The sequence below is a fragment of the Ciconia boyciana genome, chromosome 3 (genome assembly GCF_034638445.1).
Source record: "Ciconia boyciana chromosome 3, ASM3463844v1, whole genome shotgun sequence".
Classification (NCBI taxonomy): domain Eukaryota; kingdom Metazoa; phylum Chordata; class Aves; order Ciconiiformes; family Ciconiidae; genus Ciconia; species Ciconia boyciana.
The window spans coordinates 30128701-30144620 of NC_132936.1; the positions used below are offsets into that span (position 1 = coordinate 30128701).

General features: G+C 41.8%; 1 protein-coding gene across 5 annotated transcripts in view; it reads left to right on the forward strand.

Moving 5' to 3' along the window:
* The first annotated feature begins 11851 nt into the window (after positions 1–11851).
* PHF3 (PHD finger protein 3) overlaps positions 11852–15920 on the forward strand; it is a 53324-nt gene continuing 49255 nt past the window's right edge. For 2 of the 5 annotated variants that reach the window (XM_072855243.1, XM_072855240.1), the window contains exon 1: positions 11855–11990. The gene's annotated coding sequence lies outside the window, so the exon portion shown is untranslated. Of the gene's footprint in view, positions 12019–15920 lie in introns of all 5 variants that reach the window. The other 3 variants (XM_072855239.1, XM_072855237.1, XM_072855245.1) reach the window with 3 other exon arrangements.

Sequence of the window (15920 nt, forward strand, 5' to 3'; positions counted from 1 at the left end):
GATAAACTAGACTTTAGGAACAATTGTAAAGACAAAACCTATAAAAATTCTGTAACTCAGCAGTTCAGCGAGCTGATACGAATCATAGAATCATTTAGGTTGGAAAAGACCCTTAAGATCATCGAGCCCAACCATTAACCTAGGACTGCCAAGTCCACCACTAAACCATGTCCCTAAGTGCCACAGCTACGCGTCTTTTAAATACCTCCAGGGATGGTGACTCAACCACTTTCCTGGGCAGCCTGTTCCAATGCTTGAGAACCCTTTCAGTGAAGAAAGTTTTCCTAATGTCCAATGTAAACCTCCCCTGGCACAACTTGAGGCCATCTCTTCTTGTCCTATAACTTGTTACTTGGGAGAGGAGCCCCACACCCACCTCGTTACAACCTCCTTTCAGGTACTTGTTTAACACAGATTAGTATCTGAATAGAGTTAAAAATATTAATTTGGTCACTCATGGAACTAGGAGGAATCTGTAAAGCAACTACCAGTAAAATGGCTGTGATTTTTTTTTTACTTGCTTAATAGTGCAGTTTCTGTACATCTATCAGATTTTGCTGTGTTTCTGCAGGATTTACATGGGTAGGGAGGGCTGCATTTAGATTAAGAGCTCTAACATGTTAGTGATGGGAGCTTGGTCCTCTGAACTATTTAAACTTGAGACTGGGCTTGACTTTAGTTGATTTCAGTAAATTGAGTTTTCTTAAAGAGGAAAAACTTTTGCATAATGAGTGTGCGTTTAAAGCAAAGGTCAAGTCAACTGTTTCCACATTTAGACACAAATCCGTAAGGAACAGAAAATGTGTCCTCCCCTTTTGTCTAACAACTCTGGTAGGTTTTAGGGACTAAAATGTTGACTGTACTCAAAATGTGAAGATAAGATTGCAGGTAGAAGTACATAAAGCAAGTTGAATAAGGTTATATGTAACTTATATGAATTTACAAATAAAAGGGAAGAAAAGCTTAAATGGAATTTCTGTATCCTCACTTAAGGCTAAAGCCTCACAGGGAAGACAGGCTCTACTGTTACATCTAATTCTAGATGTTTAGAATAACTATATAACTGCTTTGTCCTTTCTTCAAGAGTTATGTTGTGGCAGTCCTTAACTACATAATAGCACAATCTTGTCTGCTAGACTATGTTTCGTGCTGTGGACCTAATGGCTTGGGTGAGTATGGTTTGTAAATGGTGGTAGTATTTATAGGATTCCTTAGCATGTAGCAGAAGTTAAATATTTATGGAAAATAGGGGGAGAGGGAGAGCACGATCTTGCAATTATTGCAGCAGAAAACTCATGGGTTCTCTATATTGATGGGTTCTCTCTGTCGTGTAGTCCCTAAAAAATGCTGAGGGAAGATAGTCAAACGATATTCTGTAACTGGATATCCAAAATCAGGTATACTCTGATTTATTTGCATGATTCTCAGAAGTGCTGAGCAGTCAGTTTCAACAAGTCTAAAAACTGTACTTATATATGAAATTATTAGTACTATGTATTTCTGAACAGTGCTGAAGCATTTCAGACTGAGTACTCAAAACTATTTAATACTTCTGATTGTTAATCTCCCTGGTCTTCAGTTCTCCATGCATAAAAATCCATTCATTCCAGTCCTCACATAAGGAGGGCAGTTGTGAAGATAAGCAGTAATTTCTGAAGTAATCACAGCCATCTGTATTATTGCAGAAGAAACAGTAGGAAAATGTGTAATTCTGTATTGAGTACAAATTCTAGGTTAGACTTGAGATGCTGGTATGACTGGTATGAGATGCTGGTAGACTAGGTATGACTTCTGGCCATAAGAAAAGTAGTAAAGCACTGCTTGTTCATGTGGCCATTGTTCATCCCTGCAAGTGAGATGGGGGAAAAATCTTGGGTAATTAGGTATTTGTACTTGAGAGGGCCAGACTAAGGTTTCATAGATGACCTCACCTGTATCATTTTTAAGCTTCTGAGTGCTTGATTGTGAAGCATTAATAACACTGTTTTTTTAAAATATGTGCAACATAACTTAAATAGTTACTGAGAGCTAGTATTCAAAACAATATTTTCGATTTGTTGGGATTTTGCTGCATCATTAAGCAAGTATTTTCTGTAAGTACAGGGGAGGTTGTCAAACTGGAAATCAGTAATCTATTTGGAAAAACATTATCTTTTTGTACATATTTATGTAAACCCTACTGAGGTTATCACCACTGTAATAAAAAGAATAGGTATAATTTGCAAGTGAATTCAAATCTTAAAATCAGGCTGAAATTTGGTGGATTTTTTTAATAGCTGGCAGGGACTCATCTAAACAAATATGGACTTTTACATGTGAGTAGAGGCTTCCCTTACACTCAGTGGAAGGGATTTGGCACTTCTCAGGCAACTAATATGCTAAGAGAGACACCTAAAACAGGTTAGATGAAGAGCTCTCTACAGGTGAGAGCATAGTCGGTAAAGGGAGCATGGGACAGCAAATTCAGTTTGCAGTGTTGTTATCTACAGATAAATTAAATAAATCTCACCTAACTTGTCTAAGTGCAATAGTTCAAAGTATCAAGTAAAGTACTGGGTATTTCTCTCAACATACCCTGCTCTTAATGGGTAATAAACATTGACAATTATAACCTGATTTGATTTTTACTGATACAGATTTATGCTACAGGTAAGCACAGCAAGCCTTATTAGGCATTATTTTCCTCCTGATGATCACCTGTGTGAATGCTGTTAATTTTGATAGATATTGTTCTAATGCATTCTGTCCTCAATGCATTGATAATTAATTATCTCAATAACAACACAAGTTAGTTATCGGTGGAAAACATCTTTGTGAGGTAATAGTGGTTAAATAGTGGTCTGACAAGAAACGATAAGGATAGTGCCAGAAGATCAGGTTGCCTGCTTCAATTTCTGATTCAAATGAGAACTCTTTCAGCTGAAGAAAACCAGATACCACAGTGTGTAGGTACATAGGAATGCTCAACACAGAAATACTCAAATAGTAGAAGACATTCAGTCTCAACACTACATGTAACCAGTATCAGTGTAATAAAACCTAAATACGTATATGAAAAGGGTATTTTCTAGTGGGCTGGAGTCAATTCTACTTAATTGGTGGAGTAACAGCAGTAGCAGATCCTTATCCTTCATATAAATTTGCACATGACAATACTTTGTCAGTGAGTTTCACAGATGCTTGTTCTGAAGAAGACAGAACTTGAATTACATTTGGGCTTTGGAGGAGAAATAATTGAAGACAATAAACTCTTCTTCCCAATCCACAGGACCATAGTTATGATACTGATCTGAACAGGACAGTGCCGCTTCAGCACTGTCACACACTTCATCGGCTGGTACTAATAGGAGGCTGCACACTACTTAGTTTGCCTTCTTCAATTCCCCAGTAAATCTGTGCATTACAAGGTAGGGCATGCAAACCCTGAACTTACCTTTAACATTTCAATTCAACTCTCCCAACAACTTTCAATTCATCCTAGTAAAAACACATAAAGGCAATGGGGGCATAGCAGATCTGCAAAACCATGAAGGGGTTCCCTTATACTGCAAGTACAATCATCCCTTTAAGCTTGATATACAAGGTTTTCTACAGTAACACACCCCTCGCATCCCAGGGATGGGCTACCCTACTCTCCACCATTTGGTATGGCGGGATTCTCACTTCTCCCTTCCTTCTAACAGGCAGTTTCTTGTAGGATGCTATGGAGGATGGGTACCTGACATAGCCTTGATGCTCGTGGGCACTGCTTCGGGTCTCCCCACACCAAAGATCTCTGCACCATGTCTTTATCCAGCCAGGATTAATTTGGCTAACGGGCAGGCTTTTTTTCTAGGCAGGCACTTGGTGGCCGTTTCCCATTTTAATCTCATCAGTCAGACAATTTTATAATAGCCAGCCACTTTGTATTGTTAAGGAGGCTATCCTTCTGATGGAGAGCATGCAAACTTCTCTACATTTTTGTTTAATCGCAAACCTGACAACCATTTTTACTTCTCCCGTTCTCAAGCTTCATTCAGATGTCTGATCTCAGTTAGCTTTCTGCTGCGTAAGGCTTGTTTCATACCTTGAAAGTCTTGGCCTCCCAAGTTCTTGACTTCCTTATTTTATTCGCATTTTCCCTGTCCAGAAATTCTTGGTCATTTCTATTTCACTTGTCTACTTGTCCTCAAAATTCCCCTCTGGGCTTCCTTAATTGGTACCTAGTTTTCTTCACTGGAAAAAATTAAGAAGTATTATTGAATGGCACTTGATGTTTACATTCCTGTCGCAATTGTCTTCCAGCACCACCAAGTATTTATGCTACTTTAAACTTGGGTCTCAGTAAGTTCTATTAAATAGCAAGCCCTTCCCCCTTGGAAATGTAAAAGGACAAAATTGGGAGGTTCTGAGCCAAGTCAGGGAATGAGAGAGAATTATCATATATTCTTGTGTTGAAGTAGTAGAATGTTTTCGAAGGAAATCCCCTAATTGTCCCATTTAGAAACACAGTAATTTAGATTGGACAAAACATTAGGAGGTGATCTAGTCCAACCCCATGCTCAAAGCAGGGCTAACTTCACAATTAGATCAGGTTATTCAGGAGCCTGTCTAGTCAAGTTTTGAACATCTCCAAGGACAGAGATAACTCAGCCCCTCCAGACATCTGTTCTAGGGTTTGACTGCCCTCCCAGTGAATATTCTTCCCTTGGTAGCTAGTCAGAATTCTCCTGGATGCAATTTGCCTGTTTCTCCCACTTTTTCACTGTGACCCCCAAGGCAGTCTGTCTCTTCCTTTCTACATCCTCCTGCTAGGTAGCTGAGAGGGCAGTAAAATTCCCTCCTTAGCCTCATCTTAAGGGTGAAGAAACACAGATCTCTCAGTATGCCATATGCTCCAAGCCTCTAATCATCTCAGTGACCCTCCACTGGGGTTCACTCCAGTTTGTCAATATTTTGCTTGTACTGGGGATCTTAAAACTGGACACAGTACTCCAGATGTGGTCTATAATCACTTCCCTTGACCTGCTGCCTGCTCTCTTTCTGATGCAATCTTTCTATTCAATTTGACCAGCAGGTCCTTTCTGCAAAGCTGCTTTCCTGCCAATTGACCCCCAGCCTGTACCAGTGCATGGGCTATCACATCTCAGATGCAGGATGTACATAAATGACATCTGTGGCTCTCCCTTCATCCACTGAAGCAACTATCTCATCATATGCTATCAGACTGGTCAGACATAGCTCGACCTTGGTAAATCCAAGTTGTCTTGTACACAATCTCTTCTTTTTCATGTGCTTCAAAATTACTTCCAGGAGGATTTGCTCCATAACCTTCCTGGGAAAGGAAGTGAGGCTGATGGGTCTGTACTTCCCTGGATCCTCTTTCTTGCCTTTCTTGAAGGTGTGCATTAAATTTTCCTTCCTCCAGTCATCAGAAACCTCCCCAATCACCATGATCTTTCAAAGATGAGAGCAGTTACACAACAACTTCAGCCAGCTTCAAAAGTACCCTTGCATGCATCCTGTCTGGTCCAGTTGGCTTAACTGCTCCTAAATTCCATCATTCTCTATTGTGCCTCTCTATTGTTGAATAAGAAGACGAAGGCTACAAATTTTATGGAAATAAGGATGTAGAATGAGAATACTTCACATGGAAGAAATTCCAAAGAGCTTTATATTTTCTAATTAGAGAGACTGGAAAATGTCTTCCTCCAAATTCAGAAAGAACTGAGTCTTCAAATTTCAAGTTCAGAGGCAAGAGGTGCTGATCTCTTCTCCCTGGTATCCAGTGACAGGACACGTGGGAATGGTTCAAAGCTGCATCGGGGCAGGTTTACATTGGACATCAGGAAGCATTTCTTTACCGAGAGGCTGGTCAAACACTGGACCAGGCTTCCTAGAGAGGTGGTCGATGCCCCAAGCCTGTCAGTGTTTAAGAGGCATTTGGATAATGCCCTTAACAACATGCTTTAACTTTTTGTCAGCCCTGAAGTGGTCAGGCAGTTGGACTACATGATCATTGTAGGTCCCTTCCAACTGAAATTTTTTTCTTTTTTCTTTTCTTTTCTTTTCTTTTCTTTTCTTTTCTTTTCTTTTCTTTTCTTTTCTTTTCTTTTCTTTTCTTTTCTTTTCTTTTCTTTTCTCTTTTCTTTTCTTTTCTTTTCTTTTCTTTTCCTTTTCTTTTCTTTTTTCTTTTTTCTTTTTTCTTTTTTCTTTTTTCTTTTTTCTTTTCCCATGACAAAGTCAGGCAGGCATCCAGGGGCACAGTTTTTTGCATCTGTTGTACCTCAGGCTGGGATTGAACCATGCAACTGCAGTTGTCTCCCTCCATACCCAACCTCTCTCCCTGAGGAGCGCTGGAAACAGAGGCCTGTCTGTGTTGGCAAGACACCAAGGATAGGAACAGATTTACTGCAGAGCTGAGTGGTGCACAGCCAACATCCTTATGAGCACTCCACATCATATAATATTTGTGATGCATGGCTATGGAGGTTCCCACTAATTCAGATTGCAAACATAGTACTGTATAGCTGGAGGCTAGCAAGTTCAGCATCTATACATAAGAATGGGGAAAAAATAAGTAGGGCAGCTTTGGGCCTGTGATAATAATTACAAATTCTGAGGGGGAAAACATAGGTGGAACAAAATGCAGAATGGATTTTCCAGAGGTCATTATGCCACATGAGAAATTATTAGTTAAACTGGAGAAGGAGATTTAGTAAAACAGTTTTAAGGTAGAAAAAGTGGGAGACAATAACAGATAATAATGGAAGGCTGGACAGAGGTTGAGTGGAATTTCTCAACAATTGATTTGGGAACTGCACTTTTTTGCATATGTATATATAATAATAAATATATAGCACATAATATGTGAGACTATTTATAATATATAAAAAATATAGAGAGATATCATTAGTTAACAATATTACATAAAGCCTGGAATATGATCGAGAATTGTGCTGACTGAGGAAGATCAGAATGGCATGCATAGTTCTTGTTACGTTTGTCCCAGACAGATGAATTCAAACTAAAGCATGTATGCTTAATAAGATTTCTTCTCCAACAGCCTGGAGGACTTTTAGCAATATCAAATTCAAACTTTGAATCTTTTAAGGTCTTGCATTTGATCTTGCTTTCCAGAGTGATGTATCATATATCCTTCATTCATAAATGAATTTACCTTATTGCATTTTTCCTTAGTCTTTATTTACATTTTTCTTTATTTAGAATAATGTGATTAAGAAACAATTCGCTTATTTCTGTACCGTGGTCACCTTAAGGTCTCTTGGTTCTGTGCTCTGATATTCAACAGAACAGCCCCACAATTCAGCAATCCCAGCAAAAGGGCATATTGCCAGTCTCTCTTTCTAGCACCATGCCCGTGCCCCTGCTACCCAATGCAATATCACACTTGTTGGCAAGAAAAACACTTAAGACAACTGGTTATTGAACAGGCGTAGAGTGTAGAGATGAACGGAGAACATGTGTGCAAAGGAAATACAATGCTCAACCTTACTGGAAAAGCAGAGAGGAAATCTCACAAGTCAGAAACCAGCCTTACAGAAAACCTGTACAGATTTTTAATGCAAGATATATCATGTACACACTACAATGTATATGAATAAAGCTATAGGAATACATATAGAAAATTACTTATATGAATACAATTTTCTTAAAATAATAATTGATACTCTCTCAGATCTCGCCCTACAAATATACAGAAAAAAACCCCTGATAAATTATAAAATGAGCGTTTATTAAAAATAAAATTATTTTTTACTATCATTTACTGCCATATGATTGTTTCCACAGAACATAAAAATTAAAGTAAACAGTACTGGAGTGAAATCTCAGGTATTCAGAATATTAGTATTACTATAGGTATTAGTAACTCTAGCAGCAGTTCCATAGGCAACTGCCCAAACTAGTTTGGGAGATAAGTCTCAAAGGCCTGTTTTGTGCTAGCTATCATAGTTTGTTTTCCTCTAGTGCTCCAAAACTTCATTCAAGGAATTTTTTTTTTCCTGGTTTACACAAATCTCTGCCAATAATTGCAACTCCCTCTTGTTTTCTGGGATAAAATGTCTTTTTTCAATCTTGAATCTGTGGATTCCATTGGATAATTCTTAATAAATAGCTTGTAGCTTCTGTATGTTTCATCTCTCTACTAAAATCTACTCTTAGTCATACGATCAATGGGTAAACATCCTTTGTCTTCAGAACCTCGCCTTTGTTCACCAAGCTGTATTGTTAATTTTAAAAGCCACAGTCCCTTTCACCTGTGGAACTGAATGGTTTTCTGCTGCTTTCTAGAGTATGACATGCAACTGCTGTTTGAGGCAACGACTGGCAGCTGCTAATGAGTCTTTATGTGTGGCAAGAGAATGATCTTATCTTAAACTTGGTGGAAAGTGGGTAAAGTGGAACATGTTACAGTTCCTGTACTAACTAAAGCAAGGAAAGGTGGGCAATGAAAGGAAAAATAGTGCCAAAATCAGATATTCTTAATAAAAAGATGTGCATTTGCATTTGCATATGGGACTAGAAAATTTTAGATTATTGGCTACTATTGTTCTGCATTTGACAAAGTCCAAGAATTCTTATTACAACAAGAAACAGAAAAGACTTGAAGAACTAACAGTTTTAAATTTTGCTAAGGATACTAGTTCACAATAATTTCCATCCAATAGGCTTAAAATGAGCTGACTATGGAGCTTCCTGAACTATTCATATTGGCAAATCCTGGATATTGTGAATGGGCAGTGTGCTGTTCACCCTGGGAAAAATCATGGCAAATGTGGTATGAAAGGCAGTTATATAATTATTAAGAGGTGCAAATGTAATATTTATGACTTTTCAGAAAACAGACATCAGAAAAAAATAAGCTTTTTCAGTGCTATAAATTTGGCAGATAAATGCAACTGCTGCTGTAGTATATATACTTTAATTTCTTTCAGAGGTCTAACTCTGCTTTGTATGACATTCTAAGAAGTTATGTAATTTACAAAATAAATGCAACACTTGGGTTTTAAAGTCATTTAAATCAAGTATCTTGAGAAAATTCAAATAGACATACCCAGCCAAAAAAATGTTCCTGTGAGACTTTGCTTGAATAGTTATTGGCCTACTGCTATAACATATCTCAGTTTTTAACAGTGGCAAATACTACCCTGCAGCATAGGAGAAAACCTGTTAGTCTGCTACCATACCCAATAACTTCTTTATCCAGTTAAGCGTATGGAGACATCTAACTCCTTTCTACATTTTGACAACTGGAGAAATAGTAATTAACATTCAAAAGCGAGCCATGTTTAAGACCAGTACGATATCTGACTGTGTATAGCATATTTTAAAAAACACTGTTTAGAAAAAAACATGGAAGGGCAGAGGAGGGCTGTAAGGAAGATCATTCAGGAACCTCTTGGAAAGAGCTGTGGCTGAAAAGAGACCTGGGACTGTAAGCAAAGAAACTGCCTTCTGCTGCTGCTGCTTTTCTCTTGTGATCAGGGCGCTAGTAGACTGTTTCCTGAAAATAAATAGGTTGCTTTCCAATAGAAACAACTTGCAAGGTCTGGACAATTACCAAGTAGCTCATATGCAAAGGGATGACACGATAAAAACATTGCTAGGAAAGATAGCAGATGGTGCAGTTGTGATTGTGTATAGCTGATCTGTCATTGTATACAAAGATATGGTGGGTTTTTTTTAAAATGTTAAATTAAACCACAACATAGGTGCTACATGTGGGCAAGCTTACTATATATGTGAGAGGCAATTGTGACTATAAAGGGACTGGCACAGCGTGGATCATGGCAAACAAGAAGTATACAAACTCTATTAAACTGTGATGGGTCACTGGAGTTACGTGACTTCTGAAAGTGTAAAGAACTGAATAGGGCAATGAACAATGATCAGATTACTAGCAGTGCTTTGTCTGGTGCTTGTGTCAAAAGTAACGAGATCAAAAGCGCTGAATGCTGGAAAATGTGTGCGATGCAGTGGGATGCAAATGTGCTTAACTGAATTTCACTTCAGACAGTAATTTCATTTCTTAGTATAATCTCGACAATACATCACAGGTTTAGCACCTTATTGAAAGACTGTGCCTGAAAAGCCTTTGAATAAATTAGTGCAATCAGCCCAGTAGCTGAGTTCTGTGCCATCGTAAGAAGGCAGTATTTTTTTAAAGATGCTTGCCTTGGAAAGGAGAATTTCTGAAACTGGGAAAGCACCGGAATAAAGTTGGAAAAAAAGCTTGTGGTGATTTGCATAAAGGTGATTTAAGAAGGACACAGAGAAAAAAGTTCAAGTGCATTAAAAACTGTGTTCTACGTCAAAGGTGTTACTATCTTGTTGCGATTACCCTGTGTAGTGGCTGAAAACATCAGTGTGTTACTGTGCCTTCAGTTTAAAGCCTCCTTTCTTACTGTGATGGTAGCAAAAGAAATATTTAATGTATTTCAGTCTTTATGGCACCACAGAAGGCCCTAGAGAACACACATCTCAAAGACTCCAAACAGAATTGAAAAAAAGAAACAAAAGGAAAACCAATCCATTTTAACTTCCTCACCTTTTTGTTAATCTTTTTCTCCTGACATCATAAAATGTTTGCATTTCATTACAGAATATGAGGAATATGTAAAGGCAGTGTTAGTATATGGTCATTCGGAATATTCGATTGTTAAAAATAGTGTTCAAAATCTGTTTCTCTTTTGGGGGTGTATTTAACTTGAAACTTGGTATATGCAGTAAAACCCCAGCACTGCACTTAACAGTAGCCATCTGGCTGAAAGAATGTGTGTTGCATTTAACTAATGCTATAACACAAACTAGATAGATAGCATTATGTAGACACTAAATTACTTCAGGTTCTGATGACCTCATAAACTCACATCATAAAAACCCCTTTGGTGGGGATTTCTGTGAATGCGTGCCACAGGTACCTATAGTGCACATGGAGAAATTGTTACTAGAAAAAGGCCACAGAGAAAACGCGCGTGCTGACAAGCAGCACAAGACATGTCTCCCCGGGACCGATAGGCTCTGGAGACTGTTCCTGTTTAACTTGTAGTAACTGATGAACCTGCCACATCGAGAGTTGAAGGATCTGCCCGAGGCCGCTGGCCCACAGGAAGGACTGACAACAAGCAGGCTGTGCAACACGGACTGCACCGAAGAGGGTGGCAGCTGCTATTTGCAAAGGCCACAGAATTACACACGCACCCGTTGGAGCGGTGCCAGGCCGGCCACCCTCTGCTGGAGCAGCGGCCTGCGCCCCGCTGTCCCCTGCGCCATGGGGTTAAGGGGAAAACCTGCCAGCCCTCCCGGCCACCCTCCACCGGCCCGCAGGCCCAGGCCTGCCAGGAGCACGGCACGGCCCGCGCAGCTGCGGCCACGGGGCCGCCACCCAGGCGCTTCTCGCCGTTTCGGCCCCCAATCCCCACGAGGGTGCGCGGGACCCCCGCGGGAGAGCCACGGAGGGCGGCTCCGGTGGCAGCGCCTCCGCGGGGCCTGACGCGGCAGAGGGCCGTAAGCGCAGTTAAGTCACGGGGCGGCAGGTCCCGCCGGGAAGAGGCCGCAGGCGGCACGAAACACCCGAGACACCCCCTGCTCCCTGCCCGGCGCCCCGGCCCTGCCCTGCCCGCCACCCCCGGGACGCGCTCCCGGCCACCTCCAACCCAACCCGGCCCGGCGCCTGCGCAGCGCAGCGGCGCGCCCGCCCTCCCCCCCCCGTAAACAGCGCCGTCACGTGAGCGGCCGGGCCCGGCGCGGCGCCGCTCGCCTGACGCCGCGGGGGCGCGCCTACGGGGCAGCGGGCACGCGGCCGGCACCGCGAGCCGAGCCAGGCCAGGCCAGGCCGGGCGGGACCGCCGGGGCCGGGGGAGGGGAAGCCCGCGCGCACCCCCCGCTCCCACAGGCCGCGGGGCTGCGCGCGCCGCCCTCTCTCCCTTCGGCGCGGCCGCCGCGTCCTTCCTCCGCGGCTCCGGGGCAGCGCTGGGCGGCGGAGCTGGGTGAGTTACCGCCGCCGGGCCGCGGCAGGTAAAGGGGGAAGGGAGGGAGGCCCGAAGGGTCCCGCCGCGTTGGGCGGCCTCGCCCTGCCTTCGCCGGGGCGCGGCGGGCGGGCGGGCACGGCTGGGCTGGGCCTGCCGCGGCGGCGGCGGGGCCGCGGCCTGGCTTGGCCTGGCCTGGCCTGGCCTGGCGGCGGGGCCCAGCGCGGAGGGTCGGCCCGGGTGGGACGCGGCCTGTTTCCGCCACGGCGCCGTCGGCGCGGGCTGGGCGCGGAGGCGACGCTGCCGCCGGCCCTTGTGCAGAGGCGGCCCGCGGTCTGGCTGCGGGCCCGGGGGGCGCTCCCCGGCCGAGCCCCGGCTGCTCCGCTCCCTCTGGGCGCGGCGCCGGCGCTGACCTTGCGGAGGCTGCGCCCCGCGGGCCCCGGGCCGGCCGGGTCCCAGGCTCCTCGCCTTGCCACCTGACATGGCGCTCTGGCCGCGGCCTCGCTGCCTGCGGCGGCTTCTCCAGTCCCCGCCCGCCCCGGCGTCCGTGCGGGACCCTGCCGCAGGCTCGCAGCCCGAAGCCGTGCTGCCGCTGGCTTTCCAGCACCGCCTTCCCTGCCCCGCGTGTACTAGGTCTTGCGCCTTCGTGGCAGTGCTTGTCCCTTCGCACTTCTTGAGCCGCTGATGCCTTTTTGTCCCATACAAACCTGAGGAACAAACACCAATTTAGACCCTGCTGTTCTTCCTGCTATTGGTCTGACCTGTTCCGGGCTCCTCCTCCCGTCTCTCAAACTTAGCATCATCAACAATTTCTGTGTTTAACTCTTGTGTATAGTAGCCACTGTAGGAAGTGCGGGAGAAAATGTGGTCGTCGGCGGTACCCGGGGGATTCGGTGACCTGATGGTATTTCCAGATCCTATTCTTGGATGAGATGTGCTTTCTGAGGCAATGTGTCCATGCTTCTTGCTTGCTACTGGAATGCAAATAATTAATGTTTATAAGGCTTTGGAAGAGCCATCACTCATGTGATTGCGAGTGTGCTTTCTGTATGGTCTGTATAAGGGAGACCTGTTATAGCCATGAGGTGAGGGACTGGAACAAGAGCACTCTGTGTAGTGTAGGTTGAGTTAGTAGAAATAGCCTGCAGAATGAATATAAAAGTGAGGAAGGGAATACAGGAACGTGGGATGACAATAGCTGTACCACACAAACTGTAGTTGTGGTGTTGTCTTTTATGTGGCTGTTAATCCATTATGTAATTTCTGTACATTTGCTTTTATAAAAATGGATGCTAACGTTGCTAAAGAGTGAAAATATTGTAGGATTAAATGTAAGGATGATGAACATATGGCATCTCTTTAACACCACTAAATTCATGGTTTGTTTTGCTTAATTTATTAAGGTTTGGAACACACTGTAAGGGAGATCTTGAAAACCTGGATTTTATATTTATTGGAATACTTTAACTTTGAGTGGTCTTTACACTTAGTGTGTAGCCCACAATGAAACTGCTACTCAGCTCTCTTTTTGCTTTACCAAGTAGCTTCTGCTTTTAATTTCTGTAGTTAGCTTTAAAGATTATACCTATAAATATGGAGTTCTGAACACCTAGATTTTTTTCAGCTGTCATTGCCTGTTACTCAGTCATTCAGTTTTATGTGCATTTTACATTTGTAAACCCTCAGGAATTTCAAGCAGCTGAAAGGGCACCAACAAACCATGTTGGCTAGATCTAATTCAATATAATTAACTGAAGTACTTCAACACAGTGGTAATGTATTTCTAAGAAAGCAAAAGCTCTAAAAAGTCTGTAATTATTATCTGTCGCACTTCTGTGACCTCCTCTTTTTAGAAAGCTTAGTTTTAGAAGGCTTAGTTCTACCTCATGGAGTAAATACTAATGTTCTGCAAAGAGCTGAGCTGATGTATGCTCTATGAAATTTTTGTAGCTGTTATTTTAATGGAAGTTTGTATTTAAAAAAAAATAATTTTCCGTGGTCAACTTAAAAATTGTTAAATGCAAGTCTTAAAAATACTAGAGATAAATTATTTGTAGGAAGCAATAAACTTGCATTGTTTTATTATATTATTCTGGCATATTATGTCAGAAGCCTTTTTTTATGGCAAGGGAATATTTTTGAAATGTAGTATTATGAAGTAGCAATGACAAAGTCCACTAAATTGGGATATGAGTGTCCATTACATAGCAGCAAAAAGAGAAAAATACGGACAGCTTGTGACATCCGCCTGAGTGGTGTCAATATAGCTACATGATGGATGGTATATTTCTGTGGAAAACTTCACAAGGCTTAGCCATTAAGCTTCTAGCTGTTTCTGAAAAATCTAATTCTACTGTGTGTTTCCAAATGAATCATTATCAGAGAGACACTGACAAATTCAAAAGGTATTACAAATGAAATTATTCTATCTGGAGTGACTGACATTCTGTGTAACCTGTTACGCAGCTTAACATTTATAGTATATTCAAGCTGAAAATATTTGAAACAATTCTTGAGGAACTTGAGGGTGGAAAAGAGTTGAAGAGCACAGCAGTAGTGATGGAAAAATAATCTGTCCTCGTCTTTCTCTTTTCAGGGAAATGTCTCTTGGTAGTGAGCTTGAAATTCTAGAGGTATATGCAGTGACGGAGAGATTAATAAAATTATGTATAATCTTTGATTATGTTTAATTTTTGTGGGATTCAAAAGTATTAATTGATGGGACAGTCCATCAAAGGAAAACAGTCTGCTTTACAAAAGACATTTGAAAGATTTCACAATGTAAAGAGTTTTTTGTGACAGAACACAACTTCTAGTGTAGCACTTTGTGGCTCTTCTAGCTGTAAAGTGAGGGTGAGGGATTTTTTTTTTTTTGAGAAGTTACTTTGTTCAAAAGATAACTGTTAAGTTGATTTTCTGTGATATAAGAAGTTGATCTTTTATGATTAAGAAAAGGTTTCTCTGTACTTTTTCTGCATTTCTTTGTCTTATAATTAAACTCTTTGTTTGAAATTTACTTTTTCTTCCTGTTTACTGAAATAAGGTACAGTTCTGGCTGGTAAATGTAATGCTTTTGGATAGTGAAGGTTTAATAAAGAAAATATCTTGAACTGTCTGCCGTTCTTTCAAATACTGTGATAGGAAGTAGTAAGGGATCTGCTGTGTCAGTGAGGGGAGCAGCACATACCTTCAGATTATAGATAGATTTTGGGATGTGGTTATTATTTGATGTGTCAGACTATTGATATTTCAGTAGCAGGGTGATAAGATTTGGGTCAGTTGGTGTCTGAAGACTTCAGGATGAGGGGAACACAAAAATAGTATAGAAGAGCTGGTTAAGAATGAGTGAAATGCTCAGATTTACATTTCTTGTTCTTTGATATGTGGCAGAGCTTTGGGTTTGGTGCTGCTAAAAGCTAGATCTCTAATTTTAAATGAGGGATTAAAATAATAAATAATAAATATGGGATTTAAATAAGAGAACGGGTGGCATATAGACCTACAGGTTGATGTTTCTGGTGTACAGCTTTGTCAGTGTACCTGCGCCTCCTTTACAGCTATATTGATATTTCAAATAAACCTGTTGAGTACATGTTGCTGTTAGGCAGGTCTTTGACAGTGTCCGGTTTGATGGGAGATGGATGAACGAGAAAGATCAAATTTGATTATGCTCAAAGGCCAAAGCTCAGCAAACCATATTCTATCCATGTGTTGTATCCTTTTTTTGAGAAAGGACACTGAAATTTTCTTTAACAGTTCTGAACACATTTTTGTGGCTATATTGCAATTCATATGCTCATAAATCAAATTGCTTGTCCTGTCAAAATGACAAACTGACAAAAATGTTTTGTCAGTTAATTTAATTCTTGAAGACTGCCCTAGATGGTGGGATTTGAGCCAATGTGAACCAGAATAGAAAGCGCATTGGCGAGAGGGTTGTAAAGCTGAGGT